Here is a 20,393-nt window from a genome sequence, read left to right as displayed (position 1 = left end):
ATGCCATGCTTAACTTCTGAAAAAAATTCCAAATCAAAAGCTTTATAAAGGTCTGAGTTATGAGTGTTTCTGTAAATAAGCACCACATTGAATGGCTATTCTCACAGAGATAAATTAGCAGAACATCACTACATTTAAAATCCAATATAGAAACAAGTTTTAGTCTGAGACTAAGGAAAATTGCAGAAGTTCTTATGTTATAGGTAGAAGCAAATGTTTGAAGTTTCATGAAAATCTGAGCCAGCAGGTGACATGAGCTGGGTAATTTGACATGGAATGATCCTCTACCCACAGTGATAGTTCAGCCTGGTCTGGCGGTGGTGCAGGAATGATGTAGTCTGCCACAATCCTCGATGGCAACCATTATGTTGCTAGCAAGATGATAATTTGTATTGTGGTGGCATTGGAAGCTGCAGAGTTTAGACAGTTTGATGAAAAGATTGGACACAAATTTCTGACCCTGGTTTGTTGTAATGTGTAGAGGACAGCTGAATCGCACTAACCAATTTGTGATCAAAATGTTTGTAATTGTTTTGGTGGATATTTCTGTAACTGCTACGGCCTCTGGCCACATCGTACATATGTCAATCGCCATCAACAGGTGCCACGTAACCTTCTGATGTGGCAGAGGACCAGCGAGGTTGATGTGTCTACGACCATACCTCCCTGAAGATCCACAGAAATGTCAAATACCTCAATCAATATAGCTTCCCACCTTACTGCACTGGCAACGAAGCGAGCTCACATCTGGTATTGATTGCCACATGAAATGGTCAGTTAATTTATTTGTGACATTATGCCCCTGTGTGTGCTGGGCTGCAGACACTGCCAAATGCCACTGTGCGTAACTGCAATGAAAAGTAGTGTTGTAGCTTATGTTGTGAGACATCGGACTATATTTTGGAACTGTTACCGGTCAGCTCATTTTGTTTAGTAAAATTGTTGATAATCACTTGGGACAGCCATGGTGAGCTGGTTGTAGTTCAAAACGATGACTAAACAGCAAATGGGAGATAAGTAGTCAGCAACTATGTGCTTTTAATATGCCATATGTCCATGGCAGATTGACTGATAAATTTGATGTCTAAGAATTGTCGAGGGGAACACCTATCACTGGCATTTTGAAAGGGTGACATAATTGGTTTGTGGTCTGTGTAGATCATCACTGGCTGAGCTTTGATTTAAGGGCGCAAATGCCTCACTTCCTCATATACCGCGAATTGCTCTCCGTTGTGAGCACTCCACTTCATCCACAGCTGTAATTTTTTTGCTAAAAAAAAAAAAACCTTGATGGCTGCCAATGACTGCTGACTCTTTGGTGCAGCTGGTACAGCATGGGCAAGAGCACTGCCTCCACGAGGCTCACTGCGGATTACCGAAAGCTGTATCCGTTTCCTGGGTCCACATGAGTGCTGATTTGCTCTTGGTGTTATGACTGGCAGGTGCATTCGTTAGCTGTGCTTGAGTTGAAGCTATTGCCACAAGGTGACAGCAATAATAATTCACCATGCCAAGAAAAGTTGGCTTTGACATGTCGCATAAAGTGGAGACTTCTTCTGGTACGAGGCTGCTTGTACATCCATTGTCAGCACCACAACTGTATCTACTGATTACAAACACTGCCATCAGCCGAGACCCTATGGCTGAGGAAGGGTACTTCAATTCTGACACTGCTGCATTTGTCTTCATTTAGCACAATTTTGTGACTATACAGTCATTTCAATTCAGTCTCTTTATCCATTCCCTTGCAATATACCCTGTAGGTATGTAGTCAATTCATAGGCAGGGCTAGTTGCACTAAAATGTCTTATAATTAAGTTTTTTACAAACTTACATATAAATATAGTTATCATACATCAGTGTATACAAATGATTTTACTTTTTCGTATTCTGAAATCCTTTAATGTTATAAAAGCTATGTGTTATTAAAAACTGTTTTAGCTCTAATTTGAATTTATGGAATTCTTTAATTTTCTTAATTGAAAAAGGGTTCACAATGTACATCTTTTTGGTAAAGGGCTTTTATGTGTATGTCTCTGTGAAAGCCATCTCTGGTTCCTGTTTTATAGTTATGTGCTTGATTGTTCAATGTTGAAAACTCCCAGTGAGTTTCGAGAAAGCACACACATTCATAGGGAGTGTCGTTATTTTAAGTATTTCCCTGCATGGCACTCTATGAGCAACTTCCTGTCATTATCGTGATAGCCCTTTTTTGAAGTTTGTTTTGCCATTTCTATATTTCCCCAGGCCATCACAAGATATCTGCACAAGCTGTTCATACAGGCACAACAATCATTCAATGCTGCAACAGTTGTGGAGAATTCATACCACAACACAGCATTTACTTAGTTTTTTCATTCAAAACTTCAAGTTGGTTCTTGCACCTAAAGTGCTCATCCATCCATATGCCTAGAAATTTTGTGTATGGAGCTTGTGTGATAGCGTAGTTCTCTGACTCAGCTGTTATGCTGATTCCAGCTTTACTTCTATTATTACTGAAATTCATCCACACTGTTGTTTTTCTTATTTATGACCAATATGTTATCCCTAAACCATTTGTGTGCCTAATTTATTGTTTTGGAGACATTCTGCTGTAGAGTATCATCACTGCATCCTTTTATAAAAATACTTGTGTCACTGGCAAACATTACGGTACCTGCGGCCATCCAATGGTTTTCCAAATCATTTTTATATAGCAGGAATTACAGATCGTGAGGCGCACCACCGCTAATTCTTTTGTACTGAAAGATATTCCTTGCCTTCATGATACATTATTTTATACTCTGTTAACTGTCAAAGAGATACGACTATAACCATTTGAAGGCCAGTCTCAGATCCCATAACAACCTAGCTTCATAAGCAGTAGGTCACAAATATTTAGATGAAATGATTTTAATAAATCTAAGACTATTCATTCATATCCAAGACATGGATAATTTTCATGAGCTGAAACATGGCTGGTTCTGTTGATCTGTTCTCCTAACCCCATTTGAACATTGGTTTATTTGTTTTATTTTTTATTTATTTATTTCTTACTCCTTTGATCCAAATGTGATAAACTCACAAGGATATAGAGTGTGTCAGTAAACAATCAATACAAAGGTAGTAGTAAAGTAGTCAATCAGACAAATTAATACTACATGTTTGCTATACACATATATGGTAAGAGTGGCAGATTACACCAAACATTACACATAGAAAGCGAAAACAAATTAAAAACCAGTGAAAATGACTATGAATGTTACATGGCTATGGTACCTACATCATTGCTCAAACTTAAAACTATGGTGTATCACACTCAAAATATCTGGTCCACAGACCTAGGTGGTTTTTTCATTGTAGCTAAAATACTCTTCTAAACTGTAAAATGACCTTTCCAGTAGAAATTGCTTCAGATGCTTCCTAAAGGAAGAATGGTTATCAAATTGCTTTTGCACTAGAGAACTGCACACCCTTTTGCACCATGGTCAGGTTTTTACATTCATTGAGGAAATCATGCTTTCTCCTGGTATCATAACCCTGGTATTCACTATTTCTTTTATGAAACTCAGTATTTTTGCTGATGAACCCTGTAAGAGAAAATATGTACAGTAAGAATTTTTAGTTTCCGGAAAAGGTTTCTATAACTACATCTGGAGTCTACGTCGCTCATTATTCTTATAACACGTTTCTGGTCCAAGAGTATTTTCTTCGCTAGTGTTTGATTTCCCCAAAATATAATACCATATGTTATAAGAGAATGGAAATATCCACAGTATGCTACTTTCATTGTGTGTATGTTTCCGCTCTCGGAGAGAACGCATAGGACAAAAATCGATGAGCGGAGTATCTTCTTTAGATTTATTGTATGATGAGCCCAGTTTACTTTGGAGTCAATTAAAACGCCTAAAAACTTTGTTGATTCAACTCTTTCTATTGACTCTGTTCCACATTTCACAGTTAATTTCTCCTCCATTTTAGCAGTTGGAGTGAACTGAATATAATCAGTCTTATTAAAGTTCAACGAGAGCCCATTCAAGCTAAACCATTTCACTAAATCAGCAAGAACATTCTTAACAGATCCTTGAAGATCAATCACAATGTTGGTGTCATCTGCAAAAATGGTAAAAAAGCACTGTAACATTGTGGTAGATCATTTATAAATATGAGGAATAGTAGAGGACCGAGAATGGATCCTTGGGGCACTTCATATTTAATGGTTCTCCATTCAGATGAAATCACGCCACTATGGATCTCATCGGTAACATCTACTACTACTTTCTGCTTCCTATCTTTGAGGTATGATTCTAACTACTTATTTGCTAAGCCACTTATTCCTAATTGGTCAGCTTTCTGTAAAAGGATTTGGTGATTCACAGTATCAAGTCACAAAATAATCCAATTGTTACCATTTTGTCATTAATTGATTCCAGAACTTTATTTGTGAAAGCATATAATTGCTTGTTCAGTTGACCGTCCCTTCCGGAATCCAAATTGACTTTTGCTGAGAATGTTATATTTATTTGGATGCTCCAAAATTCTCAAATACATAAGCTTTTCCAGTATCTTAGAAAAGGCCGTTAGAAGGGAAATTGGCCTGCAATTTGTGACTTCGGTTTTGTCAACTTTCTTTTATTCTGGAAATCGGCTAGCTTTTCATACTTTTACTCGTTTAATTACTTAAAAAAGACCTGTCAGTAGTGGCACTGGTCCATAGTTAATTACGCCAGATGTATCAGTACCACTCTTTTCCAAAAAGGCTTTATTGTGGATAGCTTCAGTTTTTATGGAAATACCCCTGTCCTGAAAGAATGGCTGATACTGCAGGTTAGCTGAGAATCTATACTGATGGAACGAACTATAATTACCCTGTCTGGAATTCTGTCAATACTACAAGGATTTTTTTTCACTTTATTAATAGCTGAAATGTTGCAAATTTGAGCGACATTTTTGGATCCGAATGGCGTTAACAAGAATTAAAAATGTGTAATCACAGCTGTTTCGGTACATTACGTCAAGGTCACAAATTATACAGGCGAAATAAATACCCACAAAATTTAGTAAGTTTTATTTAGAAAATCAACAGGAACACAAGAAGACAAGAATAAACATTGAGTAACGGTAAACAAACAAAGCGCTCTGAGCGCAAATATCAAACTCCATGGATCGATAACTTATTTCCACACACTTATGCATTACTATATCGTAACTCGCTAAACACTCATACTTAAAGAATATCCTCGCAAGTCGCAACATAAACTGACATGCACACTCTTCTCGTCTATATAAAATTATATAATTATATATGGCTTTGTTGTTGTATATCGACAGGGTGTCTGTATGTCGATGGTCAGAGTCGCAACTGTGTCTATCGACTACAGACGCTTGTGTATAAACTGTGCTGTTATGATCGGACGGAAAGTTACTGTTGCGAAAGATTGAGTGGTTGATGTTTGCAAGCAGTTACGGATCGGTTAGTTTATTTCTGCTCTAAACATTAGGAAAGTCTAAAATCGTGCAAACCTAAAGTAAAACTAGTGAGATTTCTGCTATAGTGTCGAAGAAAATGTGTAAGAAACTTTTCAATAGGAACATATATAACCCTTATCGCTTTGTAAAGCGTATATTGATTACTATGACAGTTGCCGTGAGCAGCACACCTTTTTAGCTGAAGGCTTTGTCTACTATACGGCTTTGCAAGTTTTGGGACCTAAGTTGTAGCACTGATTCGAAATTCACAAAATAGAGCATGTGACTCTTGATAAACTTATCACCCGCATAGAAAGTCTCGTTATAGAAACTCATCAGTATAAATGTAGTAGTAGTAGTAGTAGTGCTTGTTTACTTTAATGGGCATAAATGGAATTTTCTCTAACCGAGAACGTATTTTCTAGAGTTTACATTATCCAAACGTGCATAATGTGTATGTGTTGAGCAGGCATTCACTTTTGTTTTTTCCTCCCCAAATCATCTACTCAAGCAGAAACACCTCAAATTACACTGGCCAGTTCACCCCATCAAGATGCAGCTGGGAGTTTTGTATATGAAAGAGAGAGTATTGCCGCTTGGAATGGTGCTAACTCAGTCCTCTGCACAGTGAATACCTCACTTGTGGAACAGCTGCCACTACATACAAGAGCTATCATCACTGCTTTGACATGCATCTGTCTTTAGCTCTCTACAATTGGAAGGTCTCTAGTGACTGATGTAGGCTACTACATTTAATTTAAACCTATCATCAAGTTTTGATTTAACTGGCCCTGATGCCTCATGTATCGCTATGTGAGGTTCTTGTCAGTAAATATAAGAATAGCCATCTACTTATCAAAGCAAAGACATGAAACGGGCAATTTGAGTGAAGTGTAGCAAACCAATGGTTATCAAACAACCTAGTATAATGCCATCATTCATTTTTATACCATGTTATTACCAAAGAACAATACTATTCAGGGCTAAAACTGGTGAAATTGAGCCCTTAAGAGTATCTTTGGGCAACGAATTAGGTACTGTCTAATCCAATTTTATATGAATTATAGGTATATGAAGATAACAAACATTCTATTTTAGTTCATCATTCCTCCCCATTCTTAACTGTTGTTGTTATGTACTGCCTTGTAGAGATCTATGTATGCTGTAGTTTTGTCACCACATGAGTTGAAGCAATAGTGAAGTACCCAACCAACCAGTGTGTGTAGTGAAAATTTAATTTATCATGCATTTGACTGATATCTGCTGGATTTGATTAAGAAGCTAGCATTATCAGCAAGATGACTTATTTCATTTAATAAATTTGAAATGAAATGTCTTGTGGCTAGGGCCTCCTGTCGGGTAGGCCTGTCACCTGGTGCAACTCTTTTTTTATTGACGCCACTTTGGTGACTTGCGTGTTGATGAGGATGAAATGATGACAATGACAGCACAAAACAAAGTTCCTGAGCAGAGAAAATCTCCAGCCGGGAATTGAACCCAGGCCCCTCGCATGGAAATCTGCTGCGCTGACCACTGAGCTATGGAGGTGGACAACGAATATGAAATATCAGCGATGCATAAAACTCATTTTATCTTTAGTGGATGTTTTGGAATTTCCTTGATTGTAGAAAACAAAACTAATAATTAGCAAGGGTGTATGGCGTGTGTAGAGATAAGGGACTAAATGAACAGTATGTAATTATTTTTCATGTTTTTAAGTTAACTTGCTGCAAGTATGGACAAACATAAAATAATTGTATGTTAGATATAACCGAGTGAGGTTGTTTGTTTAAGTCATAGGCCTCAGATCCAGGAGGGGGAGGCACATGCTCTTTATGTCCATCCTAAATCAGGCTTTCCCTGGTTTTCCTAAATCTGTTCAGGAAATGCTAGGATGGTTCCATCTACAAGGGCTTCTGAGTTCAGTTGTTGATACACATCAATGATGGTTTTTCTTTGCATTAGCCGACAAAGCCTATATCATTGTAAAATAACATCCCAGTTAGTAAATTATCATTGCTAATAATGAATAACAGCAACAAATATTTGCATGTTCATAGTCATGGGTTATTTTACTTATGTACTGAATTAACAAGGGTTACCTACTGTATTTATGAAAAGCATTGCTAACTGAATCTGTTGGGACTGGCTGCTGTCAGTTTTGTTCTGTAACATATTGGTAATATGTTATGTGACGTGATATGTGCATAAACAGAAAGAGGACAGAATGCTGGCAATATTTCTTTTGTGTCTATACTAGTTTTTGGAATATCGACGGTATTAGAAAAAGGATAGACTGCTACTTACCATAAAAATGATCCTTTGAGTTGCAGACAGGCACAATGGAAACACTGTTACACATTATAGTTTCAGACAAAACCTTCTTCAGCAAAGAAAATACACACACATTTACACAAGCAAGAAAACCTCATGCACATATGACTGCTACCACTGGCAGCTCTGACTGGAATGCAACTGTCATGTGAATATCAGTCTGCAGTGGTGCGGGAAAGAGGGAGTGTTAGATGGATACAAGTGGAGGGAGAGAAGAGCACTGTATGGTAGGGCGTGCAAGGGCTGGATTGCAACGTGATGAGAAGTAGTAATATGCTAGGATAAAGTTAGTTAGATGTATGAGGAATGGGGTAGTGGGTCTGGTGTCATTGGTAAACATAGTGTTCAGTTGTGGCAAGACCATGGCATGAGGGATGCTAGTGTACAGAGAAGTGGGATCAACAGTGACCAGTAGGGAGCCAGGAGATAAAGGGGTGCAGATGGTGAAGAGTCAGTGAAGGATGTTGTTGCTATCTTTGAGGGGAGGATAGATTACAGGCAATTGGTTGGAGGTGTTGGTCAGTTGTCTCCTGTGACACCTCTGTCCACATTAAATCCATCGGCCACCAATAGTACCTGCATTTAACAGCTGCCATACCATCCACACCAAAAATTCTCTCCCTTACAGCCAGACCACATGGGGACTGCATATTTGAATGACAAGAACCACCTTTCCCAGTACGTTGAAATCTCACCAAGACCTGCACAGCCAGGCACTGTCTCCTGCACCTAGTCCAAAAAAAGGTTTCCCGTGCCATTTCTCCACACAACCCCAATCCTCCCAACTGCGCCAAGAATTGGCTTCATCACCCATTACCACCCCGAATTGGAACAACTGAACCGCATCCTTCATCGGGGCTTTGATTATCTACTGTGATGCGCTGAAATTGGGGACATCCCAAGATCCTTCTCACCCCTCCTAAATTTATGTTCCATTACACACCCAACCTTGCCACAGGGATCATCTCCCTGTGGAAAACATAGACGCAAGACTTGCCCAGTCCACTGCCCTAGCACTTCGTATTCCAGTCCTGTCACAGGCTTACCTTCCCTCATCAAAGTTCAGGTCACCTGTGAAAGCAGCTATGTCATATACCAGCTCTGCTGCAACCAATGCACAGCTTTTTGTGTTGGTATGACTACCAACCAGCTGGCCTCTAGGATGAATGGCCACCACCAAACTGTGGCCAAGGGCATAGCAGACCTCATGGGGTGGCACAACATGTAGCAACATAACATGCTTAATTTTAGTGTCTGCTTCAGCACCTGTGCCGTCTGGATCCTCCCCTCCACTACCAGATTCCCTGTACTGTGCAGATGGGAGTTATTATTACAACACTTTCTCTGCTCCTGAAACTATCCCAGCTTCAACCTGTGGTAACACACCTCCACCCAATAGTGTCCACCCCTTCTGTCCTATCCCCTCCTCCCTTTTTGTGTCTCCTGCACCCTCTCATCCTTTCTCTTTCCCTAATCCCTTTATTTTCTGTTGCCAGCTTTTGCCCCACATCCCACCTTCCCATACTGCACCTGGCAGTCTCGTCAGGCCACCGTCTAGGCCTTGCACACCAAACCAGACATTGCTCATCTCTACCCAAACCTGTACCTGCTATCCCTTCCCCACCCTACTCCAAATTGCCATCATGTGACAATTACGTTCTAGTAGTATCTGTCAGCGGTAGCAGTCATGTGCATGAGGTGTGCTTGTTTGTGTGAATGAGTACAAGTTTTCTTTGGTGAAGAAGGCTTTGACGGAAAACTATAATGTGTAACAGTGTTTTCGTTCTGCCTGTCGGCAACTCAACAGGTCATTTTTATGGTAAGTAACAATCTATCATTTTCCTAATATACCCGATATTCCAATCTGGAGCTTTCATTGTGTAATTTTTCGAATGTGGGTTGTGGTGATAGACTTCTGTGTAGTGTAGCCCAATGTCTAGGTTGGGTTGGAAAGTGATGGTTTGGTTACGAAATGGCGAAATCAGTGGATGTGGATACTAAGTCTTAGATGCAGTGACATACTGATCTGTAGCGCAGCCTAAGGCTTAAGTTAGATAGAATGGTGGCTTAGATTATGAGTTGGCAAAGAAGTATTTGAAGCTTCATTTAAGCCCAGATTTCATTCGCATTTTCCTATTGATGATTTTCTTAATATTTTCAGATTTCAAAATGAATCTTGCATCATTCCTCAGGTGATTTTGCACAGTAGATACTTAAACATTCCTGGGCCTATTGTGCTGTAATCATCTAAATATCACCCCTATGTAATTAGCACCACATTCACAAGATTTGTTGTGAACTCTGGCTGTTCTGCATCACTGTTGGTTGGTGATTTTTCTACAAATTTAGTGAAGACAACTATGTTCGCTAATGAATATTGGTATTTTCATCCTATCTGTAGCTACTTCATTGGAACACTGTTCTAAAAGAGTTTAGTTCTTGCTTCATCAAAAATTTTCGGGATATGGAACTAGATTCTGTATGTGGATGGGGTGACTGTATGGCCGGTTTTTCAATATTATTGCATTATACACTGATCAGCCAGAATATTATGACCACCTACCTAATAGCCAGTATGTCCCCCTTTGGCACAGATGACAGTGGCGACTCATGGCATGGCAGCAGTGGGCCTTGGTGGGCTGCTGGAGAAAGCTGGTACAATATTTGTGCACACAAGTCACCTAATTGCATTAAATTCTGGGGAGAAGAATGATGAGGTCTGACGCCACATTCAATCACATCCAAGATATGTTCGATTGGGTTCAGATCTGGTGAGTTGGGTGGCCAGCATATCAGTTGGAACTTACCAGTGTGTTCCTCGAACCACTCCATCACACTTCTGGCCTTGGAACATGGCATGTTATCTTGTTGAAAAATGCCACTGCTATTGGGAAACATGATCATCATGCAGGAGTGTGTGTGGTCTGTAACTAGTGTACGATACACCTTGGCCATCACAGTGCCTTGCATGAGTTCCACTGGACCCATAGGTGCCCTTATGAATGTTCTCCAAAGCATAATAGAGCCGATGCCAGCTTGTTTCTGTCCTGCAGTACAGGTTTCAAGGAGCTGTTCCCCTGGAATATGACAGATCCCACTCTCCCATTGGCATGATGAAGAAGGTATTGGGATTCTTGAGACCATGCAATGCTCTGCCACTGTGCCAAAGTTCAGTGCTGTTGGTCACATACCCATTTCAGTCATAGTTGCATATGTTATGGTGTTAACATTGGCACAAGCACGAGTTGTTGGCTGTGGAGGCCCATCATAATGAGAGGTGGCAGCCCAACTCCACAACATTTGGATATGATTTCACCTTGGTTTTGCCATGTGTTGAAGACAATCACCATAGCACTTCTCAAACACACAACAAGTCATGCAGTTTCCGAAATGATCGTGCTGAGCCTCTTGGCCGTCACAATCTGCCCTCATTCAAACCCGGATAGATTGCACACTTTCCCATTCTACACATGGACAGCACTCTCTCTGATATCAACGTCATTCAATCGGTAGTAGCGATGGGCGGTGTGTTCAAAGGGCAGGGACGTAATCAATGCGAGGTTATGACTCGTGCTTACTGGGAATTCCTCATTCATGGGGAACAATTGAAAGCCCCAATCCCTAGCATGAAGGAGGTTCAGCGGGGTACCCCGACCTTTCGACCTAGGAAGACCCGCTGATTCCTTCAGTGTAGCGCGCGTGCGGCCCAGAACATCTAAGGGCATCACAGACCTGTTATTGCTCAATCTCGTGCGGCTAGAAGCCGCCTGTCCCTCTAAGAAGAAAAGTAATCGCTGACAGCATGAAGGATGTCACGCGACTAGTTAGCAGGCTAGAGTCTTGTTTGTTATCTGAATTAACCAGACAAATCGCTCTGCCAACTGAGAATGGCCTTGCACCACCACCCACCGAATCAAGAAAGAACTATCAATCTGTCAATCCCTCCCGTGTCCAGGACTGGTGAGGTTTCCCGTGTTGAGTCAGATTAAGTCACAGGCTCCTCTCCTGGTGGTGCCCTTCCGTCAGTTCCTTTCAGTTTCAGCTTTGCAATCATACTTCCCCCGGAACCCAAAAGCTTTGGTTTCCCGGAGGCTGCCTGCTGACTCATCGGAGGAACTGCGACGGATTGCTGACTGGCATCGTTTATGGTTAGAAGTCGCGCGGTATCTGATCACCTTCAAACCTCTAACTTTTGTTTGTGATTAATGAAAAAGTGCTTGGCAAATGCTTTCGCTTCTGTTTGTCTTGCAATGATCCAAGAATTTCACCTCTAACGTTGCAATACGAATGCCTGACTAGCAGTCATTACTCACCAGGTGACAATGTTATTGCCTAGGCAGGTTTATATCAATCTTAGGTCAGTGGTCATAATGTTCTGACTGATCAGTTATGCACTGCCCACATGAGTGAAATTGATTTCAAGTACCGTTTAGATATGATATGCAAACTTGATCGCAACAAAATCATACAGTGTACATTGTTAAGAGAAGAATTTTCTTTGCAGTATAGATTTTTGTGTTGTAGAATGAGGTCCTGATTGTATCACATAGGAAGTCCATCCAAGGACATCATGTCGCCCACTATTTGAAAAACAACAGTTATTAACAGTTCCCTCCTTATACATCTATGATATTATCATCTTTCTACACAGCAATTTACAGTTTTTTGAGAAAAACTGTTTCAATCACACGTTTAACATGATAAACAAAGACAGTTTTACGCTTCCCACTCATCACTTACACCTATATGCACAGTTTCCTCAGTATATGGCAATGAAAGTTCATAACAAGCTAAAAGTATGAACCTAGAGACACTGAAAACAAAGTTATATGATATACTTGTCAAACGCTGCTACTACACTGTTGAGGAGTTCATGAAGGATGAACTGAACATTTGAAGTCTAGTGTGTAAATGTAGCTGTCCTTCACAAAAGGGAGGAAAGAAAAATAAAAGTTTATATTAATGTTAAAATTCTTTGTACCAATTAGGCCTATGTTGTGTTATCCATTTTTTTGATGTGTCTCCTGTACACTAATCGTATGATTAGAAATTGTATGTTATGAGACAAATAAAACACTAATCACTACACACACCTACAATGATAACCATTTTGATAAGAGACCAGGAATGACTTCTCTATGAAAACAGCTCGCAGCAGAACTATAGATATTTTGAACCTCGACTTCAGTTCTTATAATCCCAATAAATCGCTGCCGCATACTCTAATTTTGATCCAGAGTTAAATAGTGCCCCACCCCCCCCACCCCCCTCCCCCCTCCCCTGAATTTTTAGTAGTTAAACATATACATCTTGAATGGATACCAGCTAGTGCCATTCTATGGTAGGATCACAAATTAGAAGGGGTAGAGACCATATAAAACAAACTATTGGAGATAAGTGTCAGGACCTTCAGGTTAATGATTATTATCTCTTTAAATTGAATTGTGGTAAAGAACTAGGGGAAACACATAAGCTGATAGGACTAAAACTCAAGAAATGAATATGTGCGTATTGCTTTTCATCCATGGTTTGCAAGATATCGTGTGATACAAGGGGAAGCTTAGTTTCCCATGAAAAATGCTTTATAAATATGTACTGGTTTGTACACAGGTTTCTGTCTCAAAGAAATTTACAATATTTGAACTTGGAACATGGTCAAGAATTCTGGAGCTAAGGGATGTTAAGGATATTGGTCTGTAATTTGGTGGGCCCATTCTTTTACCCTTCTTATATACAGGAGCCACCTGCGCTTTTTTCCAGCCACTTGAGAGTTTGGACTTTGCAAGAGATTTGTTATAAATGCGAGCTAAATAAGGGGCCAGTGCCATACACCGAATTGGAACTCCAACCAGATCTGGTGACTTATTTGTTTTCAACTCTTTCAGTTGCTTCTTTATACCAGAGATCTCTGTTACTGTGTTCTCCATATAGGAGTCTGTTGACGCTCAAACGAAGGTATGTTTGCTCGGTCCTCCTGTGTGAATAATTTCTGAAACGCAAAATTTAATACTTCAGCTCTCCTTTTGCTATCTTCTATTGCCACATCAGATTGGTCCACAAGTGACTGGATAGAAGCCGCTTAGTGATTTTACTTAGAACCATAATTTTCGTTGTTTCTTGGAAAGCTCTTTTGCTAAGGTATGACAGTGGTGGGTGCAAGCTTTGCTTATCGATCTGTCTAAAGATGCACAAATTGCTACTAATTTCTACCTGTCATTGGATGTGTATTCGTTTTTGAACTGAGAGTGCAACAGTCTCTGTGTTTCCTCAGCATTTGCTGAATTTTGTTATTAAGCCACAGTGGGTCTTTTCTGTCCTTAATCCATTTACTCTACACATACTTATTCAGAGCGTGATTTGCAATCAGTTAACTGTGCTCATAATTCATCTGTGTCTGTCATATTGGAACTAAATGATGGCCATTTGTTTCCAGTAAAAGCACTCTCTTAGCCTTCTTGGTCAATTTATCAGCCTTAGTAGTCATTGTTGTTATAATATCATAATCATTAATCCATGTCTCTATACTGGCACTGTCAACAAGATCAGACCTGCTTGTAGCTACAAGGTCTAAAATATTTCCATTGCATGCAGAGTGCCAAACTAGCTTTTCAATACAGTTCCTGGAAAATGTGTTCAAAACTGCTTCACATCGAGAGACAGGCCCTGTCATATGGCACTCGCGACGTATACGCTGAAATTGAATGTAAATAATACGTCTTTTGTAGTGGGCGTCGCTCTACTGCAGTGTCACACATGACGAATAAATAGGAAAACAGTAGAACGTCTGTGTAGGGCCATGTTTTTACCTACAGTGTCACTTGGCTGAATGTGTATAAGGCTCTGTGGCATGACTCAAACACAGCCAAATTGTCACACTAGCTGTGTATCTCTAACAAAGTTGACGTATGTCCTCACCTCGGTGACGGTTAAAACGATTTCGCCCCCGGGTGGGCTCGAACCACCAACCTTTCGGTTAACAGCCGAACGCGCTAGCCGATTGCGCCACGGAGGCCTTGACTTTGGCTCACTTGTTCTCTGTATATCAACGCAATTCATATACCTTCTGCAGGAGTCTGTCTGTACCACCTGCAGTGAATCCTAGACATCCCAATCTGTGCTTGGGAGGTTAAAATTGTCTCCAACTAATATTGCATGCTCTGGGTATTTCGAGACTACTGAAAATAAGTTACTTTGAATGGTCCTGTAACTGTCACAGTGGAATCGTGTGACAAGTGGAAACATCTGATAATTAATTTAGTTCCCCTAAGCCTGTTACTTTTTTCCAGGTAACTTTGCAGTTACCCAATTTTTGGATCGATAAACAAAAAATTTTTGTCGATTGCAATGAACGCTCCCCTCTTATGGGTCTAATCTGTCCTTTTGATATGTGTTCCATGCCTCACTAAATGTTTTGGAGCTTTCTACTTTGGGTTTCAGCCAACTATCTGCATTGAGAATAGTTTGAGCACGATAACTTTCCTGGAGGGCAGTAAAATCAGGAAGTTTGTTATGATCAGTTTAATTTAATGTTAAAACCTTGCCAGTTGAAGTCTATTTGCTTGCAGTCTGATTTCACTCTTTGTGTATTGGCTGCAAGTGTTTCCTAGAGGACCTCAAACTATTGCTTAGCCTAAAGAACCCCCAAGTGCTGAGTAGCAGCTTCCTTTGTGTAGTACATCCAAGACCCATTCAGGGGAGTCCTGTGATTCCCCACCCTATAATGCAGTTCCAGAAATCTGCAGCCAAGACTGTTGCAGATTCAACAGACACTTTATTCGAGGTATCCAACCAAAGGACACTGATCAACCCTGCGAATCGTGTTGCAACTTGTGAGCTCTGCTTGCACCTCTTGAGTGGGGGCACCAGTCTTCACCACTTCTGCAGGTTACCGGTATTTACTAAGGATGGCTTCAGAATGCAAGCAACAGACATCATTGGTGCCTGTGTGAGCCACAACTTGCAGATGACTGCACCCTGCATGTGTGATTGTTGCAGGCAGGGCTTCCTCCACATCGCATTTCATTTCAGCCCTGGAAACTGTTTCCCTAAGGTGCTCCTTAACTCACCTAATATTAAAGCTCCTGATTACTAGTAAACTCCTTCCTCTGTGTGCGTGCTCAGGTGCTGCTGGAAGAGTGGCCACCTGTCCATTCGTAGGATGAATAGACAAAACCAGATGGCCACCCCCATGTTGACACTCCGCTCTGAGCAACATGAATACATCACTATCTGCCACTTACTTAGTGATGAAGGCACCGCCCGCCCCGTCACATACGCTGCAAGATGCCTCAGGAGCAGAGCCTGTGGGTGAAACAAGTGACACCTTGAGGTGTCCCGTGCGATGCACCAGATTCTCTGCCACCACTACACCCAGAAGCAGTAGCCTGAAGATGGATGACTGCAACCAAGAGCGTCTTCAGCTGTTTGTGAAATGCGGCCAGCTCATCCTAAGCCTGCACACAACATACACACATCCTAACCGTCCTTATACTACAAACTTAAAAGTTAACTATTAAAACAGACAGAGAAAGCTAAATGGATAACTTGCGACTCTCCTGGTGTGTCGCCAACAGAAGCTGATGCCTTACTGAGCTGTGTGGCTGTCTGTTCAGAAAAAAATGACACCTGCACTGTAGACTGCACAAATCTGCATCTTATGGTTACTAAACTGAAAGCCTACATGTCGTTGAGTACAAATACAGTCAAGGGATTTAAAAATTAAACCATGAATGCACACAGAAAAAGCTAAATGTGGAACTTGGTACTCTCGTAGTTTGTCACTTGTGCAGATGGAGCCTGTATTCGGTTTTACAGAAAATACTCTACACCATTGGTCCTCTGCTTAGCTTGCGTTTATCACAAATATCTCACTCAACACAAATTTCCAAGCGACTACAGGAAAGGGCTGGTGACCCCTGCATATTATATTGGTAAACGAAATGACCCACAAAATTACAGATCAATATCTTTGATATCAGTTAGCTGCTGAATTCTTGAACAAGTCCTGATTTCGAAAATAATAAATTTTCCTAAAATGAAAGATCTTCTGAGCACAAATCAACATGGATTTAGAAAGCATTACTTGTGTGAAACACAGCTCACCTTTTTTTCACTTGAGATCCTGGAAACTGTAGATGAAAGGCAATAGGCAAATTCTGTGTTCCTAGAGTTCTGGAAACCATTTGACATGGTGTCCAACTGCAGACTGTTAATGAAGGTCCAAGCATACAGATTAGATTTCCCAGATATGTAAGTATCTCAAACATTTCTTATGTAATGCATCTCAGTATGTTGTCGTCGATGGTGATCGTTCATCAGCGATAGGGGTGTCATGAGAAGTGCCCCAGGAAAGCATGATAGAATCACTCATATTCTCTGTGTACATAAATGATGTGATGGGCAGGGTGAGTAGCAGCCTGTTGCTGTTTGCTGATGACACTGAGGGCATTGAGTAATTGCAGTATAATACAAGATGACTTAGACAAAATTTCTACCTGTGATGAACGGTAGCTTGCTCTAAGTGTAGAAAAAACAGTCCTGTAAAGCTTGAACACAGCATTGATGGTGTGCTGCTTAACATAGTTGTGTTGATTAAATATCCCGATGATTCAAAGTGATATGAAATGGAACACTTGTGTAAGGGTGGTGGTAATGAAAATGGATGGTTGACTTTGGTGTATTGGGAAAATTTTCGAAAAGTGTAGTTCATCCACAAAGGAGACCATAAACAGAACAATAGTGTGATCCATTCTTAACTACTGCTTGAGTGTTTGGAATTTCCACCAGGTCATACTAAAAGAAGGCATTGAAGCAATTCAGAGCCAAGCTGTTCTACATTTGTTACCAGTAGGTTCGATCAACACGCCAGTATTGCAGAGCACCTTCATGAACTGAAATGTGAATGGCTTGAGGGAAGAAGACATTCTTTCCGCGAAATGCTTTTGAGAAAATTTAGAGAATTGGCATTTGAAGGTGACTGCAGAACGATTCTGGTGCCACCACTGTATATTTCATGTAGCGATCACAAAGGTAAGAGAAATCGGGACTTATATGGAGGCATATAAAAAGTCATTTTTTGTCACTTTATTTGTGATTGGAATGGGAAAGGAAATGACTAGCAGTTGTACAAGGTACCATCCGCCATGCACAGTATGATGGCTTGCGGAGTACATATGTAGATGTAGACTAGTTTACAGGCCACTAGTGGGAAGTATCTAAGCTTGATAAAGTTGTTTTATTAATATTATGCAAACTGAACTGGAGAATCATTGTTTGTGGATACTTTAATATTGACTTACTGTTGGATACAACTGACAGAAGACGTATACAGTTGTTGATGTCCAGCTTTGGATCATTTTCTGTAGTAAAATTCCCAACAAGGATTGAACATCATCACGCAAAAGCTAGTGACAGTTTGTTGTTAGATGCAAGAACCTACAATGATTTAGAGCAAATCAATGGTTTATCAGACCATGATGGTAAAATGTTAAAAATAAAATATTCTGACCTGCCAGGTCACAGAAGAAAAGTGTTATATTGCAATGTCATAACCAATGACAGTGTTTGAAGAGAAATTACGGGAAATTTGCTACAGAAACATTTATAAAGCAGACAGTGTAGGTAGAAATTTAATTCTTCTTGAACTTGTTTGTGCAGCACTATTGATATTTGTTTTTTCCTAAAACAGAAGCTAGTACAAGGAACAGATAGCTCTTGGGATTCATCTGTTTTGTACTAAGAGAGAGGTGCACCTAATTCAGTTCACAAGCTTTACCTGAGAGTGAAAACTCCATTACTACCAATACTGTAAAATCCTCTTGTCTGTCACTGAGAAAGCAAAACTCGTGTACTTTACTCAAAAGTAAAATACTTCAAGCAATAGGGCAAAAATTATTAGGCACACTATTAAATAAGTAACAAACAAAAATAGTTCTTGCAGAAAAAGTGACACCTTCAAAGCGTTGGCCACCAAATTGAGTCATTACTTCATCACAGTGGTCTCAACAACCACAGACTCAATAAGTTTATTTGTGCTGGCATTGCATGTGGCACCAACAGGCATTAGTTTCAAAAACACTGCCTCTAAGAATTTTCAAAGTTCAACAGAGGATACTAACAATTAGTAATCCTGCTGGCTATGATGTATCTAGCAGAATATTAAAATCGTGTCGTGACTTGATAGTATTTCCCTTTAGTTATCTTTTAATCAATCAGTGATTCAGGGCATTTTCTGAAAGGCATAAATATGCTGTAGTAACACCCATCTATAAAATAAGCAAAAACGTCCAATTATAGGCATGTTTAACCCCCTTCCCAATCTTTTCAAAACTATTTTAGAAAATAACTTATGATATGCGACTGACTCATTAAAGTGAGCAGAACTTGTCATTTACTTTCTCCACAGAAAAAAGCAATACAAAACCTCACAAATTAGGTGCTAGCAAGCTTTGAGATCCTGCTAAAGACTTTGATTGTGTAAATCATAAAAATTCTACTTGACAAACTAAAGTTTATTGGCATAAATGGCATCCCTCTTTAACTTGCATCCCTCTTTCATGGATAGATATTTTTACCTTCATAACAAAAGCAGCATTCCATTGACAGACTGTGGCACAGGCGTGAATCGAAATCTCAAAATGGGGAAACATAACATTCACGGTGGTGTAGGGGGTCAGTGCTGGATCCACTTGTTTTTATCATACATAAATAATTTTCCTGTGACTCTAAAGGACTGTTCAGAAGCTCAATTTTTTGCTGATGTCACTGATATGTTGATGAAGAACCTAGCTCAGATGTGTCTGCACATGCCAGCAAGTGACTCATAGACAACAACTGAAGTCTTTATCACACAGAGACTTATTATTATGCAGTTTCAGACAAGCAATAATAACCTGTTAGCACCATAAGTGGACATTACTAGTCATGCACTGGATGGGAAACATTGTGTGGATATCATTGGTGTTCATTTGAATAACTGGTTAAAATGGAGTCAAGACATAGATGACGTAATAAGGAAGCTGAGTTAAGCATATTATGCACTTGGAGGCCTCTCTCAGTGTGCTGACCTAAAGCCCAAGTGATTTCTTAGTTTGCAAACCTTTGCTGCCTGTTTTATATTTTCACTCTGTCTTGTCATGACTTAATTCAGAAATCTGGTTTCAAGCTAAACTTTTCTGAAATCACTAGGGAAAACAGCAGATCAATGACCTGCATTGATAATATTATTACTAATTACAAATTTGACAGTGGAAATAAGCACAAATACTGCTTAGAGTTGTGTATTTCACATCACTCGGCTCTGTTTATTGAGCTCCCAAAAGCAAATAACCTAAAGCCTCCAGAAGTGTATATAAAAAGGGATCTCAGTAAAAGTAAAATGGATTTATTCCGCCGTAAATTAAGTATAATAAGCTTGTCTGTAGACCACAATACTTCAAGCTCGATAAACTATGACAAATTCTTAAATTGTTTCTTAGAGGTATTTAATGAATCATTTCCTCACAGATATAAGAAAAAGAAAGTAAATGGTAAACTCAAATGAATTATAACAGAAATAAAAATTTCTAGTACCAGAAAGAGAGAGCTCCACAATGAGTTAAAAATCAAACAGA

At 39.9% G+C, this 20,393-nt stretch overlaps 1 protein-coding gene and 1 non-coding gene across 3 annotated transcripts in view; one reads left to right on the top strand and one right to left on the bottom strand.

The window, feature by feature from the left end:
* Nucleotides 1-20,393, top strand: part of LOC126416705 (F-box only protein 22-like) — a 231,723-nt gene that overhangs the window by 7,730 nt on the left and 203,600 nt on the right. Inside the window, exon 1 of one of the 2 annotated variants that reach the window (XM_050084517.1) lies at nucleotides 5,339-5,452. The exons of the other annotated variant lie outside the window; for it this stretch is intronic. The gene's annotated coding sequence lies outside the window, so the exon portion shown is untranslated. Of the gene's footprint in view, nucleotides 1-5,338; nucleotides 5,453-20,393 lie in introns of those variants that run through there. 2 annotated transcript variants of the gene reach the window in all.
* Trnan-guu (transfer RNA asparagine (anticodon GUU)) lies at nucleotides 14,721-14,794 on the bottom strand. Its single transcript has one exon. It is a non-coding gene; the product is annotated as a tRNA-Asn (tRNA).

The sequence above is a fragment of the Schistocerca serialis genome, chromosome 8, assembly GCF_023864345.2.
Source record: "Schistocerca serialis cubense isolate TAMUIC-IGC-003099 chromosome 8, iqSchSeri2.2, whole genome shotgun sequence".
NCBI classification, from domain to species: domain Eukaryota; kingdom Metazoa; phylum Arthropoda; class Insecta; order Orthoptera; family Acrididae; genus Schistocerca; species Schistocerca serialis.
This window is presented reverse-complemented; position numbering and strand designations above follow the sequence as displayed.